Source organism: Suricata suricatta, chromosome 7 (genome assembly GCF_006229205.1).
Source record: "Suricata suricatta isolate VVHF042 chromosome 7, meerkat_22Aug2017_6uvM2_HiC, whole genome shotgun sequence".
NCBI lineage: Eukaryota > Metazoa > Chordata > Mammalia > Carnivora > Herpestidae > Suricata > Suricata suricatta.
In genome coordinates, this window is record NC_043706.1 from 85,856,011 (window position 1) to 85,875,587 (window position 19,577).

A 19,577-nucleotide genomic window follows, 5' to 3' on the forward strand; every position below is an offset into this window, starting at 1 on the left:
ACTCCGACCCAACGTTCGTGGAGCTGTGGGAGCCGCGGGACCCAAGGGCCCGGCTCCATGCGCTTTGCCCTCTCCGATGTTCCAGTCCCCCAGCGAGGGTGGAGTGGGGTGGGGTGGGGTGGGGTGGGACCGGGCGGCGGCGGCGGCGGAGGCGCGGAGCCGGTACGGAGCCAGAGTGGCAGGTGGTAGTGCGGTAAGGGGGCGCGCGGCTTTCTTTTGTGGCCGCCAGCGGCTTTTTATGAGTGCGTAGTCGCCAGGCCACAGCGACGCAAGCCGACCACTAAGAAGGCATTAGAGAGGCCTGATGTCCACCGATAAGAGACAAAGGTCTCGAGCGGAGGTCTGGGGCGAGCCTTTCCCTTCCGCCTTCGTAGGAAACAGCCAGACCGCCGGGTTGGTCCAACCCTGGAAGGAAGGGAGAGGGATCCAGAGGGCCCGGGCGCTCCTCCTCCCCGCGCGCCGGGCGTAGGGGCAGAGGCGAGGCCTCGCGCTCTCCAGTCTGGCTGTCCCAGTGGGGCCCCTCTGGTCGCCACAGCGGCTTCTCCCAGCTGGGTGTGGTACCGTCCTAATCCCCAGCCCAAGGATTGGGACGTCCTTCTCAGGCGGCAGGGGGAGGGCCTGGGCCAGACTCGCAAAGATCCCCCGCGTTCCTCTCACTGCCAGGGGCTTGTTCACCATCCACCTGCGTTTGTGCTGACACCCGACCTCACACAGTTTTGCAAAGGGCCTGAAGAAGCAAATGGAACTCATGGAGTCACACTTCATTCCTTTCTCACATCTGTGGCTGTCAAAGGGAGCTCTGCGTGGAATTTTTCTGCACCTATTCGTCCCTTGGAGGCAAGAAGTATAATTATATGCCCCGAGCAATCGGTTCTTGTAGATGACCCATTTAATCATAGAAGAACTTGGCTACTTGCTTGCTCCAGAAAGAGGAATCTTTTTGAGATCCTAGCATTCATGGTTATGAATTGTATTGTACATCTAGAGTTGTAATGTTATTACAAATTTGTAACCAGTTTTTAAAAGGCCAAACAACGCTGGAGTGCCTGGGTGGCTGAGTCTGTTAAGCGTCTCACTCTTGATTTTGGCTCAGGTCATGATCTCACACTTGGTGGGATCAAGCCTCAAGTGGGGCTCTGTGCTGACACTGTCCAGCCTTCTTGGGATTCTCTTTCTTTCTCTCTCTGCATCGCCCCCCCACAAACCAAATAAATAAACTTCAAAAAAGAAAGCCAGACAATGATGAAATGTAAATTAGTTGCAAGCACAGGAAGGAAAATAATTAGAAAAGTTAGTGGAAACAACTATTAAAAACTGGTTCCTCTTTTTATTCTCTTCCAGCAAATGTCTTCTTCCTATTTCAACCCCCCAATTTTGCAAGAGGAAAAAGCAAAGCAAAATACCCACATATCATACTTAGATTACAGATATTGTTGTAGAATTATTCTTTATTCTTTGTTGTGGAGATCTAATTACCTAGGCTTAAAAAGTTGGGCAGATACTTTCTTTAGGACAGGACGTTCCAATAGTGGAAACACTGCTTCCTTTCCAACTGTATATTCAAGCTAAACCTGTCTGGATCTTCTCAGATGGAACAATTCTACCAAAGTAGAAAGTATTGACTGATTTGGAGTCTTTCATTAGGAATAAGTTTGTAATGATGAGAGTGAAAAGTCTTCTTTTTTCTTCTAACTAATACCATTTGGGGGCGCCTGGGTGGCTCAGTCGGTTGAGCATCTGACTTCGGCTCAGGTCATGATCTCATGATTTGTGGGTTCAAGTCCCACGTTGGGCTCTGTGCTGACAGCTCAGAGCCTGGAGCCTGTTTCCGATTCTGTGTGTCCCTCTCTCTGCCCCTCCCCTGCTCATGATCTGTCTCTCTGTCAATCAAAAATAAATAAATGCTAAAAAAATTTTTTAACTAATACCATTTGTATATAAATATCTTGTTTTAAAAAGAATATTTCAGCTTGCCAGATCTCAATATCCTTAGTCTTAGATTTACTAAGTAATATGAAAAAAGGACATTTAAAATTTTATTTATTTATTTATTTATTTATTTATTTATTTATTTTTGAGAGACAGAGAGACAGAGAGAGATAGCGCAAGCAGGAGAGGATTAGAGAGAGGGAGATATAGAATCCGAAGCAGGCTCCAGGCTCTGAGCTAGTGGTCAGCACAGAGCCCGACATGGGGCTTGAACCCACAAACCGTGAGATCATAACCTGAGCTGAAGCTGGATGCTTATCTGACTGAGCCACCCAGGCTCCCCAATAAATGACATATTTTTTATGTTTATTTATTTTGAGAGAGAGAGTATGTGTGCATACAAGTTTGAGTGGGGGTAAGGGCAGAGAGAGAGAGAGAGAGAGAGAGAGAGGAGAGAATCTCAAGCAGGCCTCACATTGTCAGTGCAGAGTCCCATGTGGGACTGAATTCCACCAACTCTGAGACTGTGACTGGAGCCCAAGTGAGGAGATAAATGCCTAATCAACTGAGCAACCCAGGTGCCCCCAAAAAGAGGCATATTCTTAATTTTAATTTTCGCCCATGTTCATTGCCTTTGGTGCCAAGAATAAAAAGCCATAGGTTAGAGCCTTGAAGAAATTACAGCCATCTTTAGTTCACAAATTATTTCCAACTTGGAAGAACATGTAACTTTCTTCCTGAGATCAAACAATACTTACTTTTCTTTTCCAAGTGTTATCCATTCTAATAATAGGAAGGCTTGAGGATTCGTTCTCCATTATATAGACAGTATGAAAACACGTAGGAGTGGTTTTCATGGCCAACACACACATTGAATTTATTTTCTTTTTAATTATTTAAAACCTTTTTTATTTATTTTTGAGAGACAGAAGGTGAGCAAGGGAGGGGCCGAGAGAGAGGAAGACACAAAATCTGAAGCAGGCTCCAGGCTCTGAGCTGTCAGCACAGAGCCCCAATCCGGGGCTCAAACCCACGAACCATGAGATCATGACCTGAGTCAAAGTCAGACACTTAACTGACTGAGCCACCAGGTGCCCCTGAATTTATTTTGTTTTCCTTGTAAATATTATATAGAGTGCAGTTAATTCTCCATTGTCATTACCTTTATCATCTAAAACACTCAAAATTGTAATTTTGATGGTAATGTTATCCAGCATTTAAGCAATATCAATAATTTTAAAAATTGCTTCAGTGGCTATCCAGGAACTTTAGTCTTGACTGAATAGCTATGGTTCCTTAAAATGGAATAAATTTCAAGGAAGTATATCCTGTGTCTTTAGTATTCTCAGTATTATATAAACATTTTGTCACCTTTTATAACCTTAAATATTTCAGTTGCCTTTAAATCGCTTTGTTCTGGGGCGCATGGGTAGCTCAGTTGGTTAAGTGTCAGACTTCGGCTCCGGTCATGATCTCATGGTTCGAGGGTTCGAGCTCTGTATTGGGCTCTGTACTGACAGCTCAGAGCCTGGAGCCTGCTTCGGATTCTGTGTCTCCCTCTCTCCTACTCATGCTCTGTTTCTCTCTGTCTCCATAATAAATAAACACAAAAATTAAAAAATAAATAAATTGCTTAAATATACCAAAAATTTTGAGAGTTTACCCATAGGCTATATCTACAGAGAGATATTATTGGGAAGAATAACATGTCCCGAACTTGTGCCTGGTTTTGATGACTTTAAAGTGACTTTGTGGGATTTCCCCTATTTTTTGGTATAATGTATTTGTTACAATGAGAGAAGTATCTCTCTGTTAGATCATAAAATATTGAGATTGAGGAAGCTCAGATATGACCAGAGTAGAGAAATAAAGAGGGAAACTGAAATAAGAACTTGTATCTCTCAGATGTTCACCTGGTCCAGTATCAGTAAGTATTAAGTTAAGATGTCCTAAGGAATTTATTTTAATCAAGCAAACTCACAGAGTCATATTTACTTCATTGACTTATATCTTATATATATATGTTTGTATTTTTAGTGGAGCCTTTGGTGTCTCTTTGGTTGTGAGATACTTGGCTTCGTGAGGTATAATACAGATTACTTTTAGGAGTTGTAGAGTAGTAGGTTATGGCAGCGTTTGGTACAGCTGTGTTATGATGAGAGTTCAGCCATGCCTGGGAGAAAAAAATAATGGTTGTCCACAGGAGATGATCAATTCAGATTATAACTGTGTTGGTTTCAGACTCCAGAATCAAAACTCTTTATATGAATGCACTTAAAAGCTCATTAAGATCCTCCTCACTCAAATTGACTGGGCCCCCAGGGCTGCTCACATGAGAACCTGTCGCCGTGCTGGGTGTAACACTTGCAGGCCGTCCTTCCTGCCTGTAATGGAGGAGTGCTAGACAGGGCCAGTCCCTCTGGCTTCCAAGAGGAAAGACCATGAGGAGGAATAGGACTAGGGATTGAATCTGGTCTCCCAATCAGGGATATGTTATCAAGTTAATTGAGATTTAACTCTCAATTAATTCAGCAATTATCTCTTTCTCTCCTTTGCACTATCAATATTTTCCTCTTGTGTGAATCATTACCATCGTCAGACAAGCCTGCTGTAATACTGACCAACCTTTAAAACTCCAAATTTGACCCATATCTTCCTAAAGTTACCACCCTTGATTATCTGGTTCCCTTTATAGCAAAACTCATTTAAAAGGTAGCTTATGGTCACTATCCCTACCTCCTGTCTCCAATTCTCTTCTGAACCCCACTTATCAGACTTTCATCAAATCCTCATCTTACCTGACCTTTCAGCAGCATACAACAGAGATTGTCATTCCTTTTTTCTTTTTTTTTTTCTAGAAACCTCGACTTCCAGGACACTACTCCTTTAGTTCTCCTTCTACTTTACTGGGAGTAAAGTCGTTCCTCTCTGCCAGTTACTCCTTACCTGTCTGACTTCTAAAAGCTCGAGTGCTTTAAGGCTCAGTCCTTGGTTTTGACTATATACTTTATGCTAATGACGTCCTAATTTATATCTCCAGCCCACCTCCTCCTCTAAAGTCTAAACTTATATATTCCAACTTCCCACTTATATTCTTCTCTTCTTTAATGTCTAATGGACAGCTCAAATTTAACATAGGCTCTTGTGTTCCTCCCCAGATTTGCTGCCCCTTCAATGTTTTTCATCTTTGCAAATGACAAATCTGTTCTAATAATTTGCTTATTCCAAAAATCTAGCCATCATCTTTGATTCCTCTTTCTTTCATACTCCAGTCCAAACCACCAGGAAATATTGGTGGCTCTAACTTAGAAACATCTCCAGAAGTTTGGCTTTTCTCATCAATACCACTACCTTGGTCCAAACCATTACCATCTCTCTCCTTGATATTGTTATAGTCTCCTAATTAGTCTTTGCTTCTACTTTTGTCCCTTTTAACTTATTGTCAATATTGTACCCAGTGTGATCCTTTTAAAGTAAAATTCTAATTGTGTTACACACATGTTCAAAACTCTGTAATGATTTCTCATATTACTAAAGTAAAATCCTCAGTTCTTAACATGACTCAGAAGGCTTTATGTGAGCAGGCCCGATTATTTTCTTTCTAATCTTATTTCCTACCACTCTTCCTCTCACACACTCTTTTCCAGTCATTGGCCTTCTTGCTACCTGGAATTTACGAGGCACACTTCTACCTCGGGACCTTTGCACCTGCCCCAGATACCTCATATGGACTTCCCTACACTTCTTTTGAGTCTCAAACATCATCTTTATCAGAGACCCTTCCTAGCTGTCCCATATAAATTAGCACCTTCCTTCATCATCAGTATCTTATCATTTGCCTTGCTTTTTTCTTTTTTTTTAATAGCATGTATCATTTCAGATATTTAATTTTCTAAAGGAAGAAATGTTTTAAAGTTGGTTAATTTCAATGTCTCAGGGTGACTTAAGGACAAATCTCTGGCCTCCTTAGCATTTTGGTTTCTATCCTTAGGTTTACTCCCTCATGATTGGCTATTGTTATTCTAAACTGTCATACTCACACAACATTCAAAGACAGAAACAATGGGGATTCTTTCCTTTTGGACACCTCTTTTAAAGATCAGTATAAGCTGTTCTCATGTATCTCCAGAAATCTTGCCCTCATGTCTTTTTGGTTGCTATTGTCTCTCATGTCCCTTCCTAAAGCAATCCCAAACAAGAGGAAAAGAATTCCCATGACTGATAGAAACTAATCAAGATTCACTTCCTGGATATAGAGGTTCTTAGCATTCCCTAAAACACTTAATCATTTTTTTTAAAGTTTATTTATTTTGAGAGTAAGAGAGAGAGAGAGAGAGAGAGAGAGAGAGCATGCACATGCTCATGAACAGGGGAGGGGGGTTAGAGAGAGGGAGAGAGAGAATCCCAAACAGGTTCTGTGCTCTCAGCTTAGAACCCTACATGGGGATCAATCCCATGAACTATGAGATCATGACCTGAGCTAAAATCAAGAGTCAGATGCTTAACCAACTGAGGCACCTAGACACAGGCACACACACCCCCTTTTTAAAGTTTATTAATAATTTTTATACACAAATAAAAATATCAGGTTCTATTAGCGAGAAGGAAGTTGGGACAATGGCTCTTGGGCAGACATCTTAGTTGTGTTTCCACACTTGTGATCAATCAAAACTCCATTTTGTTGGCCATCTTCTATCTAAATAAGTTGCTTTCGCATGTCTAGACAGATATCAGTTGAATCAAGGCAGTTCTTCCCATATATGTCTGTTGTACTTAATTGTATTCACTTATAGGAAGTATTACCTATTGTCTATTGCCAAATAACGAACCACTTTGAAACTTAGTGGCATAGAACAACTGTTTATTTGTTCACTATTCTGGATGTGCTCTGGGCTTACCTGTATGTATCTTTTGCTGGTATTACCTCTGTAATCTTTTGGTGGGCAGCTGGGGGTTGGGCCTGTCTCTCTCTCCATGTGATCTTTAATTTTATGGAGATGAGATCAGGCTTCTTCACATGGTAATCAACAGTATGTCAAAAAGGGCAAACCCAAAATGCAAATACTTATCAAGTTTCTGCTGGTGTCACATGTGCTGATATCCCATTGAACAGAGCAAGTCACATGGCTAAGTCCAGAGTCTATGTGAAAAGACACTACATACAGGCATGGATACCAGCAGGTTTGATTCCCTGGGGATGATTATGTAACAGTTTACTGCTGGTGGAAACTACTGAAGAAAAGAGAAAAATTACTGGAAGAATTGTGGAAAATAAAAAAGCCATTCTTTTTGAAATGCTATGCAACTTCTCTAAGATGTGACTGAGTGAGATAAAAACACACACACACAAGTTGGCAGGATAAAATTTTACTATGTACAATTTGTTATATATTTTTAAATTAATAAGTTAATTATCTGAAACTGAATTCAAGTATGGATGAAGTTGATAGAATCAGAAACAGGAAAAAAATGAAGCATTTTCCTAAATATTTTTTTTGTATAAAGTGACAAAGTTTTGTCCTGACTTATTCTCTATTGATCTTATTTTACCCAGCATCACTGGGTTGTAAAAACAAAAGTCAAGTTGGTATTTAAAAAGAACCAGAAACTTGTCTTGAACCTGTCAACTTAATTAATTACTTGGCCACATATCCTAAAAACACATGTTCTTCCTGCTCTGGGGTAAGAATGAAGTAAGTAGCTTCTAATTACTGCTCTTATGTTAAACCACTCTTTTTGTGGCTAGTCAGCACTGAAATGTCTATTAAGTCATCAGAGAAGAGAACATATTTTGCTGAATTATATTTTCCTTATGAAGTCTTGAATCTAGATTCTGTCCCAGTAGTGTCTGGATTCTCTCCCCAATGTTTGCAATCCTGCTAATCCACAAATCACTCCATCTTTCTCTGTTGTTCAGCTGTAAAGAATTCTAACCGCGTCTTAGTTTTCCTTCATTCGCTTCCTTTTCCTCTCTTCTGCCCCTGTATTACCTCCTTCTCTCTGCCCAGTTATTTTTTTTATCATTCCTTTGTCTCAACTCAACTAGTCACATGACTTAAAATTAAGCAGCTGAAATGAAATAAAGTCCTCTGTTGTCACCACCAATGCTATAATTGAAGATCCTATTGTTATGGCCTTTGGTTCTTGGACACCAGTAAGAATACCTCCTTCATGTTTAGTGAGAAAAACCTGCTTTCTCTTCCTGCACTTAGCAGAGTTTTGCATTTGTTACTTTTCCCTGAGAAGAATAAAATATGTCACGTAGATGTTTAATACTAAGAATACTAAGTTCATCAGTTATGAAAAATAAGAAACTAAACAAGATAGATGCTATGTGAATAATTTAATGCCTTTTATTAAGAGCTACTCTACTAAAATATACTTAAACTTTGGAATATCATATCAACTAATAATGTGTACAGATAATGTAGTACATTAATGTGTACTGATCATGTCTTAGACCACAGACCACAAATCCATGAATGCACAGCACTGTTATACCGGATCAAAGGATATCTTTATTTATTTATTTAATATAATCTATTGTCAAGTGAGCTAACATACAGTGCATACAGTGTACTCTTGGCTTCGGGAGTAGATTCCCATGATTCATCACTTACATACAACACCCAGTCCTCATGCCAATGCCCATCATCCATTTTACCTGCCCCCTGCCTCCTCCATCCCCATCAACCCTCAGTTTGTTCTCTGTATTTAAGAGTCTCTGATGGTTTTCCTCCCTCCCTCTCTGTAATTATTATTTTTTCCTTCCCTTCCCCTATGGTCTTCTGTTAAGTTTCTCAAATTCCACAGATGAGTGAAACATATGATATCTGTCTTTCTTTGACTGACTTATTTCACTTAGCATAATACCCTCCAGTTCCAATCTTGCAAATGGCAAGATTTTGTTCTTTTTCATCACTGAGTAGTATTCCATTGTATATATAAACCACTTCTTCTTTATCCATTTATGAGTTGATGAACATTTGGGCTCTTTGAATAATTTGGCTATTGTTGAAAGTGCTGCATAAACATTGGGGGTACATGTGCCCCTGTGCATCAGCCCTCCTCTATCCTTTGGATAGATTCCTAGCAGTGTTATTGCTCGGTCATAGGGTAGTTCTATTTTTTATTTTTTGAGGAACCTCCATACTTTTTTCCAGAGTAGCTATACCAGTTGACATTCCCAGCAAGAGTACAAGAGGGTTCTTCTTTCTCCACATCCTCACCAGCATCTGTTGTTTCCTGAGTTATTAATTTTAGCCACTCTGACCAGTGTGAGGTGGTATCTCAAGGTGGTTTTGATATGTATTTCCCTGATGATGAGCAATGTTGAGCATCTTTTCATGTGTCTTTTAGCCATCTGGGTGTTTTCTTTGGAAAAGTGTGTTTTTATGTATACTGTGCATTTCTTCACTGGATTATTTGTTTTTCAGGTGTTGAGTTTGGTAAGTTTTTTTAATAGATTTTTGATATTAATCCTTTATCTAATAAATCATTTGCAAGGATGTCTTTATTTAAAAAAATTGGGGTGCCTGGATGGGTCAGGTCATGATCTCACACTTCACAAGTTTGAACCCAACATTGGGCTTTCTGCTGTCAACACAGCCTGCTTCAGATCCTCTGTCCCCCTCTGTCTCTGCCCCTCCCCCTGCTCATGCTGTCTCTCACTCTCTCAAAATAAATAAATTAAAATTAAATTAAATGGCAGTTTTCAGGATAATGGTTCCTGTTTTAGTAATAACTTGAAATTTTGTTTTAATTCTCCAAGTATTTTGGATAAAATAAATTGGTGGTATCTCAATTTAAAAAGATTTATTTATTTAAATCTCCCAAATATAAAAACGAACATAAATTACAAGGAAATCTAAAAATTCAGTTTATTGATAACACACAAACAAAGCCAAAGCCCCAAAACAAACAACCATTATCTTTCATTTGTTAATAGTACCACTTAGGAATTGCTTTTAGCTCTGAGTAATAAGACCCTCTCTCTCTTTCTTCTCATTCTCCCCTCATCCTCAAAATGCAGTCCAAAGACACCAGGTTTATTTTTACCTAAAATAAAGTCCTGGATTACATAGGTAACCCAGGGTTGCTGTCGTGGTTCCATGAGGTCATCCGGTATCCTGCTTCCTTGCATCTTCTGTTTGCACATCCTCAGCACATGGCTTCCATATACAGGAAGTGTTTCATGGACCATCTTGATGGCTTCTGTAGCACCAGCCATTGCGTCTGCATTCAGACATGAGAAAAAGCAAAAGGGAGCTAAGTTGTCTTCTTAGTTTCAGAAAACATTCTGTTTCCATCACATTAGCCAGAACTTACCCAACCACATCTAGTTACAAAGAGGTTGGAACACACAGTCTTGTTCCAGATAGCATTGTAACCAGCTGTAATATAACGTAGTAGTCAGAGTTCTGTTAGAAAATCTGGAGAATGGATACATGGGAAGCAAACAGAAACTTTGCTACAGTGACTAAGGCAATGTGGAGAAATTATATCATTTTGTATTGTTTTGTTTTTGTCACTGGAATCTATGAAGACCCTTCAACTGACCACCTTATACCTTCAACTATTAACTACCTACCTTGTGGCTTTATCTTTCTCCTGTTTGTAAGTCGGAAGCTTGCTTTCTCATGCCTCTATTTACATAGCAATGTGGCTTATGCTTTAAGGACTTTGATTTGGAATTAAGTATTGTGAAAAAGTAAATACCTGTGTGGAATCCATTTTTATAATAGTAGTAACAGAGATATCAAATTTCCTGAGCAATGGCAGAGGTCCATGCTCCGAGCTGGCAATGCAGTCTGTGTCCTATGCAGTGGCTCTGGTATCTCCAGGGGAGCCATATGTGGTCTAATGTAGGCAGTTTTCCTGGAGGGTGGGTAGCCTTCAAGTCAGTCTTTCTGCCATTTGCTTAGAATCAGAACTATCTAATTTTTTTTTTCTGATTCAACCTTTTTTTCTGACTCAAGAGGGTTTCTGAGGTTTGTACCTGGATTAGTTTGCTAGGGCGCCATAAAAAAGCACCACAACTAGATCCGTAAGCAACAGAAATGTATTGTCTCACTAAGTGTTGGCAGAGTTGGGTTCTTCTGAACAACCTTGGATCTGGGGAAGGATCCATTGTAGGCCCTTCTTTGGCTTGTAGATGGCCATCCTTAGGCTCATGTTTTCCCTACATTCATATCTATGTCCAAATGTCCTCTTCTTATAATGACACCATTCATATAGGGTTAGGGCCTATCCTAATGACCTCATTTTAACTTGATTACCTCTTTGGTAGGGAAGTCTCTGTCTTCAAATAAGGTCATATTCTGATATATTGGGGATTAAGATTTCAACATGAGTTTGGAGGGGGTGCACAATTCAACTCAATACGTAAGTATTCCCATTGATGCACAAATGTCTTGGGACATCAAATTAGGGTTGCACTATCCCCAAACTCAGTAGTAATGCAGAGGGCTCACCCCTTCCCCACTGCCTTCCATCCTTCCTTCTAGTTTCAAAACCAGAAATGCAAGACTGCAAAGGTCAAGGATGAATGTAAAATAACTTCACCACTGATTTTTTGAAAAGAAGATCTTTGTATAAATAAAATGAATTTAAGATTTTTATAATTGACTTAAGCACAGACCACATTTGATGGGTTCTGTTCCAATTAAGAGTAAGAAGTGTTTTATTAAATGCCACAGGATTAATTTTTTTTATTACAACAGCTTTGGACACTGCCTGTATGTTCCTTGGGTCTGTTGGGGCATCCCCATAGATGTAAGAATTCCAGATGGCTTTTTAGATTGAAGACGCTACAGCTCAGCACATTCTTTCTGGCTCATCTCTGCTATAGCTTCTTAAAAGGTCACAGAACCAAAGAACCTCTTTTTCCCCACAGGTTTCGGTGGAATATTGTTGATATATACATACCCATCACCTGCTCCGGATCTCTTCTCACCTACTGGATTTTTTAAAAAAAACTGTATTTTTAGATAATATTTTATTTTGGAAGTTTTCCAACACATAGAAAAGTAGAGAGAAGAGTATAATGAACCTCCATGTCCTGGTCACTTGAAGTAAACAATTATCAGCTTATGGCCAATTTTGTTTCATTTATATTCAGTGGTTCTCATTTGGGGGTGATTTTGCCCCCCCCAAGCATTTGGAAATTTCTGGTGTCATAATTAAAGGAGGGATACTACTGGTACCTAGTGGATAGAGCCCAGGGATGCTGCTAAACACCTTGTAGTGCACAGGACATCTCCCACGACAGACTCATCCAGTCTGAAATGTCAACAGTACTTAATAGTGAGGTATACCACTGCATCTCTTACGTTAGAATTATTTTAAGCACATCTCAGACTTCACATTTAATCTGTAAATATTTTAGCATATATCTTGAAAAATAAGGATATAAAAACAAACATACTACAATTATCCCACTAAAAATGAACATTAATTCCTAGTATCCTTAAATGTCTAGTCAGTTCTAGAGATAATCAATGAGGAATCTGCAATGTCTTTTATGGCTTGATCTCAAAAATCACACACTGTACTTCTGCTATCCTCTATTTGTTACAAACAACTCCCTAAATGTGAACCACATCCAGGCTCAACGAATCAGTGGACATATTTTAAAACTATCACATCCTTTAAGTCTCTTTGAACTTTTGGTTCCCCCTCCTTCTCTTCCCCGAACTTGCAACCTATTTGTTAAGTATAAAAATAGGTCATTTGTTCAGTAGAGGGTTCCACAGGTATTTATTTTGTCATTTATTTATTTATTTATGCATGCCTATGGATTTGTTTATCAAGCTCATCTGTCCTCTCTATTTTCTAGTATCAGGGTGATCAGATTCAGGTTTAATTTTGTTTGTTTGCTTGCTTGTTTTGGCACAACCATTTCATAGGCAGTGCTGCATATGTCCATTCAGAGGCACAAAATATGTAGTTGAGTTGCTCTTGGGGATGCTAGCTATCATTGATGATCATTACCGTTTTCCGTTATTCCACTATGTGCTGCCGAACAATAACATTTGTATTTTTAAAATACAATTTTTAAAATTGTATGTAAGTTTAAAAACTCCTTCTTCATTTATTAACTGGATTATGTCTATAAAGCAAGGCTTACCTAGTCAATTATTTGTTGCCCTGAGGTACCCACAACTGTATCTTATGCGACTAAGTGGCTTCTGGTGTCAAGAAGTCCTGCTCCATTTACTATAAGATGTACGATTTCCAGCCTTGGGATATATAGTGCCTTATAGGGCCCATAAAATGGTAATCATAAGTAGCATCATACAAATATTAACTAATATTAATAATTAATAGTGAATATCAATATCTAAGAATTATTAATTATTACTGAGTACATTTCTGAGCATATCCCATTCCTAAGTGCTATGTCGAGCACTTTGCATCAACATCTCATAATTTTCTCAACAACTCTGTGATGTAGGTCTTATTCCTCATTTTTGTAGATGAAGAGACTGAAGAATAGAATGGCCAATAGGTCTCAGAGGCAAGATCTGACTCCAGGGCCCACTCTCAACCACGGGGGCATTCCATGATAACTTAGTGATCCTCATAGAGGACAACAGAGATGCAAAGTCAGTTAAACTTTCTGAATGCAGTGTGGTCAAGTGAAAATGGTCTGGGCTTTGAACTCAGGTATGGGAAGAGGGGCTTCTGGGTGGCTCAGCTGGTTAAGCGTCTGACTTGGGATCAGGTCATGGTCTCACGGTTCGTGGGTTTGAGCCCCACATCAAGCTCCACACTGATGGTGTGGAGGCTGCTTGGGATTCTCTCTCTCTGTGTGCCTCTCCCCTACCTGGGCTTTCTCTGTCTCTCAAAACTAAATAAACATTAAAAAAAGAAGGATGTGGGAAGAATTTTGTATCTATTATTTACCATGTAACCTCTGAACTTTTCTCACTGTTAAAACATAAATAATGAAATTTCCTTTATAGTGTCATTATGATGATTAAACCTAACAATCTGTTTGTGTTGGGCATTTAAAAATGGTAAAAAATATATGGTGGTCAAAAATAAAAAGACAAATCACCCAATTAAAAAATTGGCAAAGAATTTGAATAAACATTTCTTCAAAGAAGATATACAAATGGTAAGAACCACATAAAAGGATGCTTGAGCAGTGGTCAATCCTTAGGGAAATGCAGATCAAAACTACACTGAGGTGCCGCTTCACCCCTGCCAGGCTGGACATAATTTTAAGACAAATAATAAAACATTTTGAAGGTTATGGAGAAACTAGAACACTCGTGTGCTGCTGGTAGGAGTATAAAATTGTGCAGCTGCTTTGGAAAACAATTTGATAGTTACTCAAAAACCTTAAACATAGAGTTATTATATGACCAGCGATTTCACTCATGGGTATATATCCAAAAGTTCTAAAACATATACACACAAAAACTTGTATGCAAATGTTCATAATGGCATTATACATAGTAGCAAAGAAGTAGAAACAACCCAAAGGCCTATCTACCGATGAATGGATAAGTACAATGTGATATATCTCTACAATAGAACTTTATTTATCCATGAAAAGGAACATACTGATGCATGCTATAACATGGCTGACCCTTAAAAATTATGCCAAGAATCCAGTCCTAAAAGACCACATATTGTGTGATTCCATTTATATGAAATGTGCAAAATAAGCAAACCTTTGCAGGCAGAAACTATGTTGGAGGTTGCCTAAAACTGGGAAGTTTGGGAACAAATGGAGAGTAATAGCTAATGGTTATGCGCTTTCTTTTGGGGAGAAGGGATGAAAATGCTCTAAGATTAGATTGTGTTGATGGTTGTACAACCCTGTGAATATAACTTAAAGAAATGGAATTTCACATTTTAAATGATTGAATTGTATGTATATGAATTATATTTTAATAAAGCTGTTTAAGAAAGAAAATAGTGTGTATATGCATAAAGATTCATCTTTTGTAATCTTACTTAATTTTTGTTTTGATTATGCATGTATTTGAAAGGCTATCTGAATGGGAACTACTATAAAATAAGACTATATAAAATTCAGACATACTTTCAGGAAACTAAAATAGTATCATCATTTGGTCATGGACATGAATAACATGAGTGGTGGCATTGCTTATTTTTTTAAGTTTTATTTGTTTTGAAAGAGAGGGAGAGAGAGACATAGAGGACCAAGCATTTGTGCCCTCACACCAGCAGGTAGGGCGGAGTAGACAGAGAAGTAGAGAGAGAATCTCAAGCAGGTTCTGCACTGTCAGCACGGAGCCCCAGGAAGAGCCCTATCTCAACTGACCATGAGATTGTGACCTGAGTTGAAATCAAGAGCTGGACACTCAACCTACTAAGCCATCCAGGCAGCCTGACATTGCACTGTAAATCAGACAAATACATAATTGGTGGTGATATTAGATGAATACACAGTATGCAACTAGTGAACTTAACTGTTATTCAGAGATGTTGGTTATGAACTTGAATTTGGTTTTAGTTCTGACAGAAGCTGGATATTTTTACTTTTCCTATTGCTATCATAATGACCGTACAATGAACTTCTTTTGCTCATAGGTTTTCCTAGGGGCAATAAAAGTACCTACCAGGACAGCTTCCTCCCATTATGCACCACTTTCCGAAGAGTTGTAAACTGGGTCATTTGTTAAAGGAAAATTCTGTGCTTCCTAAACACAGATTTAAAAGTTCTCTCTTCATGAGGTGGAACAGCCTGAAGAGAAAGGTTTTTAGGTATGTTGAGGAACTGAGAGAAAAAATGTTTGGCTCATCACTGTCTGTCTGTCACGTGATCATCTTCTCTGCCCAGAATCTCCTTGGTAGAAGTTGGATAGCCTGTCTGCGGCTCAGGCAGAGGGGATGGGGCCTGGATTGGGTGGTGTCAACAGGCGTCACTAGAGATAAATGGGTTTGGGAACGTAACTCTGAGTAGAATTGTATTACAAAAACCACTGTTACTCTTTCTTCAGATCCACACATCACCTTCCTTTTTTTTTTCTTTTTCCTTTGCCCCGTGCACATTTTTAAAATAAATTAAATCTCAGAAGCAACTTTAATTGGAAATTCATTCTTATGTTACCAAATCCAAAACAGCACCAAAAGCCATGCAGTAAAAAGTCTCTGTCCATCACCAAGCTTAGATACCCAGAGTCTCCCACCCCGCTGGGAAACCAGTGGTTCTCGGTGGATTTAAACAAATTAAGAGATAAACAAGGAAATCTAGATAATTTTGGAAATAACTATTCTCTCCCTCACCATCTGTCATTTCTGGCTTCTCTGCTCTCTAGGGCTGAAAGAAGCAGTCACTGCTCTCTGCTTAGACAACTGTCTCAGCCTTAGCTCCAGGCTGTTTTTTAGCTTCTAGAAGACCTTGTACCTTCAACTTAGAAAGCCAACAGCCACTTCAAGGTAAAGATTTACAAGAGACTATGTATCTACATACACAGTCTGAACTTATGTGAATACTTATCATTCCGCTTGCTTGTGTTTTAACAATAGTGGGTGTATATTTCACATACATTTTCATACATTAGGAAATATTTTCATTGATTTGAGTGTGACGTTCTCCTTAACATACAAACAACTCCTATACTTTTGTTTCTTTTGACTTTTTTTTCTAATTCAAATACCAAATTGTTCTTGTTATTGCCCCAAGAGAGGGTATATTCTTTAGGGGTGGGGATGGGAGGCAGCGATAAAGCGGAAGAAAGCCAAACTCTTCATGGAAAGGGGGGGGGAGTGGGAAGGAAAGGGGGAAAAAACCGTCTGGGAATCTCAAGAACATCTTTATTTCGCCTTTTAACACCCCGCCTTTCTGATTAAAGAGTTCAGACCCGCTCCCCCGCCCGCGCTCAATTATCCCCCGTATCTTTTCTCAGAAGCTGTCACCACCACTTGCTGAACCACAGCCCCATCGTGAGCCATTAGCCCGGTTCTGTTCCGTTTTGCTTTTCTTTCCTCAGTTTCTCCCTGCAAGCTTTATAAATCTCCCCTGGAGGAGGAGTGTCCAAGCGGGTGGAAGTCTGAGCACAATGCAACCTGAGAATTTCTGTCACTCTCTGCATATGCTCCTAAGTGCTTTAATCCCAATTAGGGGCGGCTGACACACGGTCCTATTCATTCCCATCAGCTCTTGAATACATTTGCCTAGAAATGAACTTCACAAATAGAGGCGCTCCTAAATGTGCCCAACAGCAAGGAAAATCGAATTGAGTGCGGGCTTATTCGGCAGCGGCCGGCAGAGGAGCGTTGAATGTGGAGGTGCCCCGAGACATTGCAATTCAGCAACACGCTCGCTGACTTTTCTTTGCACCATGTCAACCGAAAGAACCAAGAAATAAGTTGGGGGAACTCCGGTTAAAAGGCAACTTGAGAGGCACTCTGAATACTTTTATTGAGCCTCTTCCAATGAAGGACTTAAAAAACAACAAAAAAGGCACCACAAAACCCACCAGCGGCGTCCGGGCTGCGTCCTGGCCGCGCGTTTGGAGCCTACCGGCCGCCGCGCACCCACCGGCCTCGCAATTAAGGGGAAAATGGCCCCGTCGCCTGCGTGTCATCTGGTGGCGTTCCCAGAGCCCGTCGCCGCCGCCCTATTCAGACCCGGCCTTAATGTCCCACCCGCGCCTCGGGGGCCGCGCAGCTGGTCCGCTCTGACCCGCCGGCCCGGCCCGGTTGACACCCTCGGGGGGCGCGGCCCTGGTCACCTCAGGCCCCAACTCCCCCGAGTCTCGCTGCCTCCCCTGCGTCCTCGCCAGCGGTCCCAGACTTCGCGCAGCTCCCTCTATCCTGGCGTTCCATACTCTGTCAGGGTTGGGGGTGAGCGATTGGTGACTCCCCAAACACGTACAGCCAACTCGTTGCCCTCCCCCCTCCCGGGACCCGAAGCCCAAGGGCTCTGCTCCCCGGCGACCCGCAGCTCTGCAGAAGGATATTCGGGAAGGAGTCGCTAGGCTTAGACCGACAGCCCGCGGGGCCCCTTTTTCTAGGCGGAGCCCAGCCGGGTCACACGTGCTCGGCGCCGGCGGCGTTTCCAGCCCTGCTCTCCGACGCTGCCCGGCGCGCGCGGGGACCGCCCCCCTAACGCTGCCGGGGCTGGCGACGGCGCGGTGACGGGAGCTGCTAGCTCTCCGCTGCCTGCAGCTCCGGCTGGTTCCCAGCACCCAGGCCTCAGTAGGGGCAACCTGTTACGGGACGGGAGTCGTGCCCGTGCAGTTCCGCGGTGGGCAGCGAGCAGGGCCGCCCCCAAATCCGCCTAGCCACGCAACTCGGTACAGGGCGGATTTCGCTTTAACGGCGCCTCTGGCCGCCCATTTTAAGTCCATAAAAAAGCCGAGTGGAATGTTTTGATTGAGTCTCAACATTGTCTTTGAATAAGGCTGAGACCATGTAATTAATGTGTCTTTTTAATAAGGGACAATACGGCCGTTCAAGCTATTTAATTTCATTTAATTTTCCATCCCATTTGCTGCACAGCCCGCTTTTACTTTTAACACCCAGCCTTTCACGGCCCATCTTGCTCCACTGGGCACATTAGATTGGTTTCACCCTTGCTTTTTAGGGGAGAAAAAATAAAAGAAAATGTGTTCCTTTCCTCCTTTGTGGACAATTTATTTCACTTGGGGAACTTCAACTCCGAGCCACAGGACAGAATAAAACTCGGCGAGCTGGTGTGAATGCCTCTGGCGCAGTCCCTTTCTTCTCGAGGGGCTGGGAACCAGCCACAATTGGCTATATTAATAAATAACTTTCCTCACAGTCGGCCTTTACATGGTCCTATTGATAAAATTGTTCGCGTGTCGTTCACGCTTTTTCACTCATTAAGGAGGGCCAGGGAGGAGCCCGGAACCCAGGCCCGAAGCTCGCCCCTTCCCGCTCACCGTGCTGGTAATTTAAACTGGGTGTCATCCCGGAGTCGCCAGGCCAGAGGTTAGAGGGACATGTTCATGGCTTAAATTTATTGCCCTCAACTTCGGAACGGCTTCCTCTCCTCCTCCCCTCCCCCGGCTTTTGCCATTCATGGGCCGCCTGATCAAAGGCTCCCTCTCCTTCGCCGGCAGCTTTCGCAGCCCTAAGTGGGGCAATTGGAGGATTTAGAGGAAAAATCAGTGGCTGCTCCCTCAGAAAGTGGTCCTGGTCACGGCCTGGCCGCAGTCAGAGGGGCCGCAGCGTGCAGCCTCGAGGACGTGCCAAGTGTCTCTCTTCTCAGCAGCCGCGTCTACAGTCTTTGGAGTTAGCCCAGAGACCTGGGTCCATGCGTCACTGCACCGTTTGACTTGAGATGCTTAGACCTGAGACTCTTGACCTGGTCTGGACACCCTCCCCCCATAGAATTTTGGAGCGCCATCCACTACCCACAGATCACTGCTTTTGACTTTCGTACCCCCCTCCCCCCTCCAATGAACTGCGGAGTGGAGCCGAGTGTACATCATTATTCCCATGTTATGGATTAGAAGAATGAGATTCTGAAGTAATTCACCGAAGTCTCCCCGAGTCTTGAATGCCGGAGCACAGACTGAAAAACCCCAAGTTTCCTGACAGTGCCCAGTATGGCCAACGCAGGTCTCCATCGAGGGGTTCTATGGGGCTTTCTTGAGGGCCTGGCGGGACGAACTGCTGAGTTACAGGTGTCGCCACCT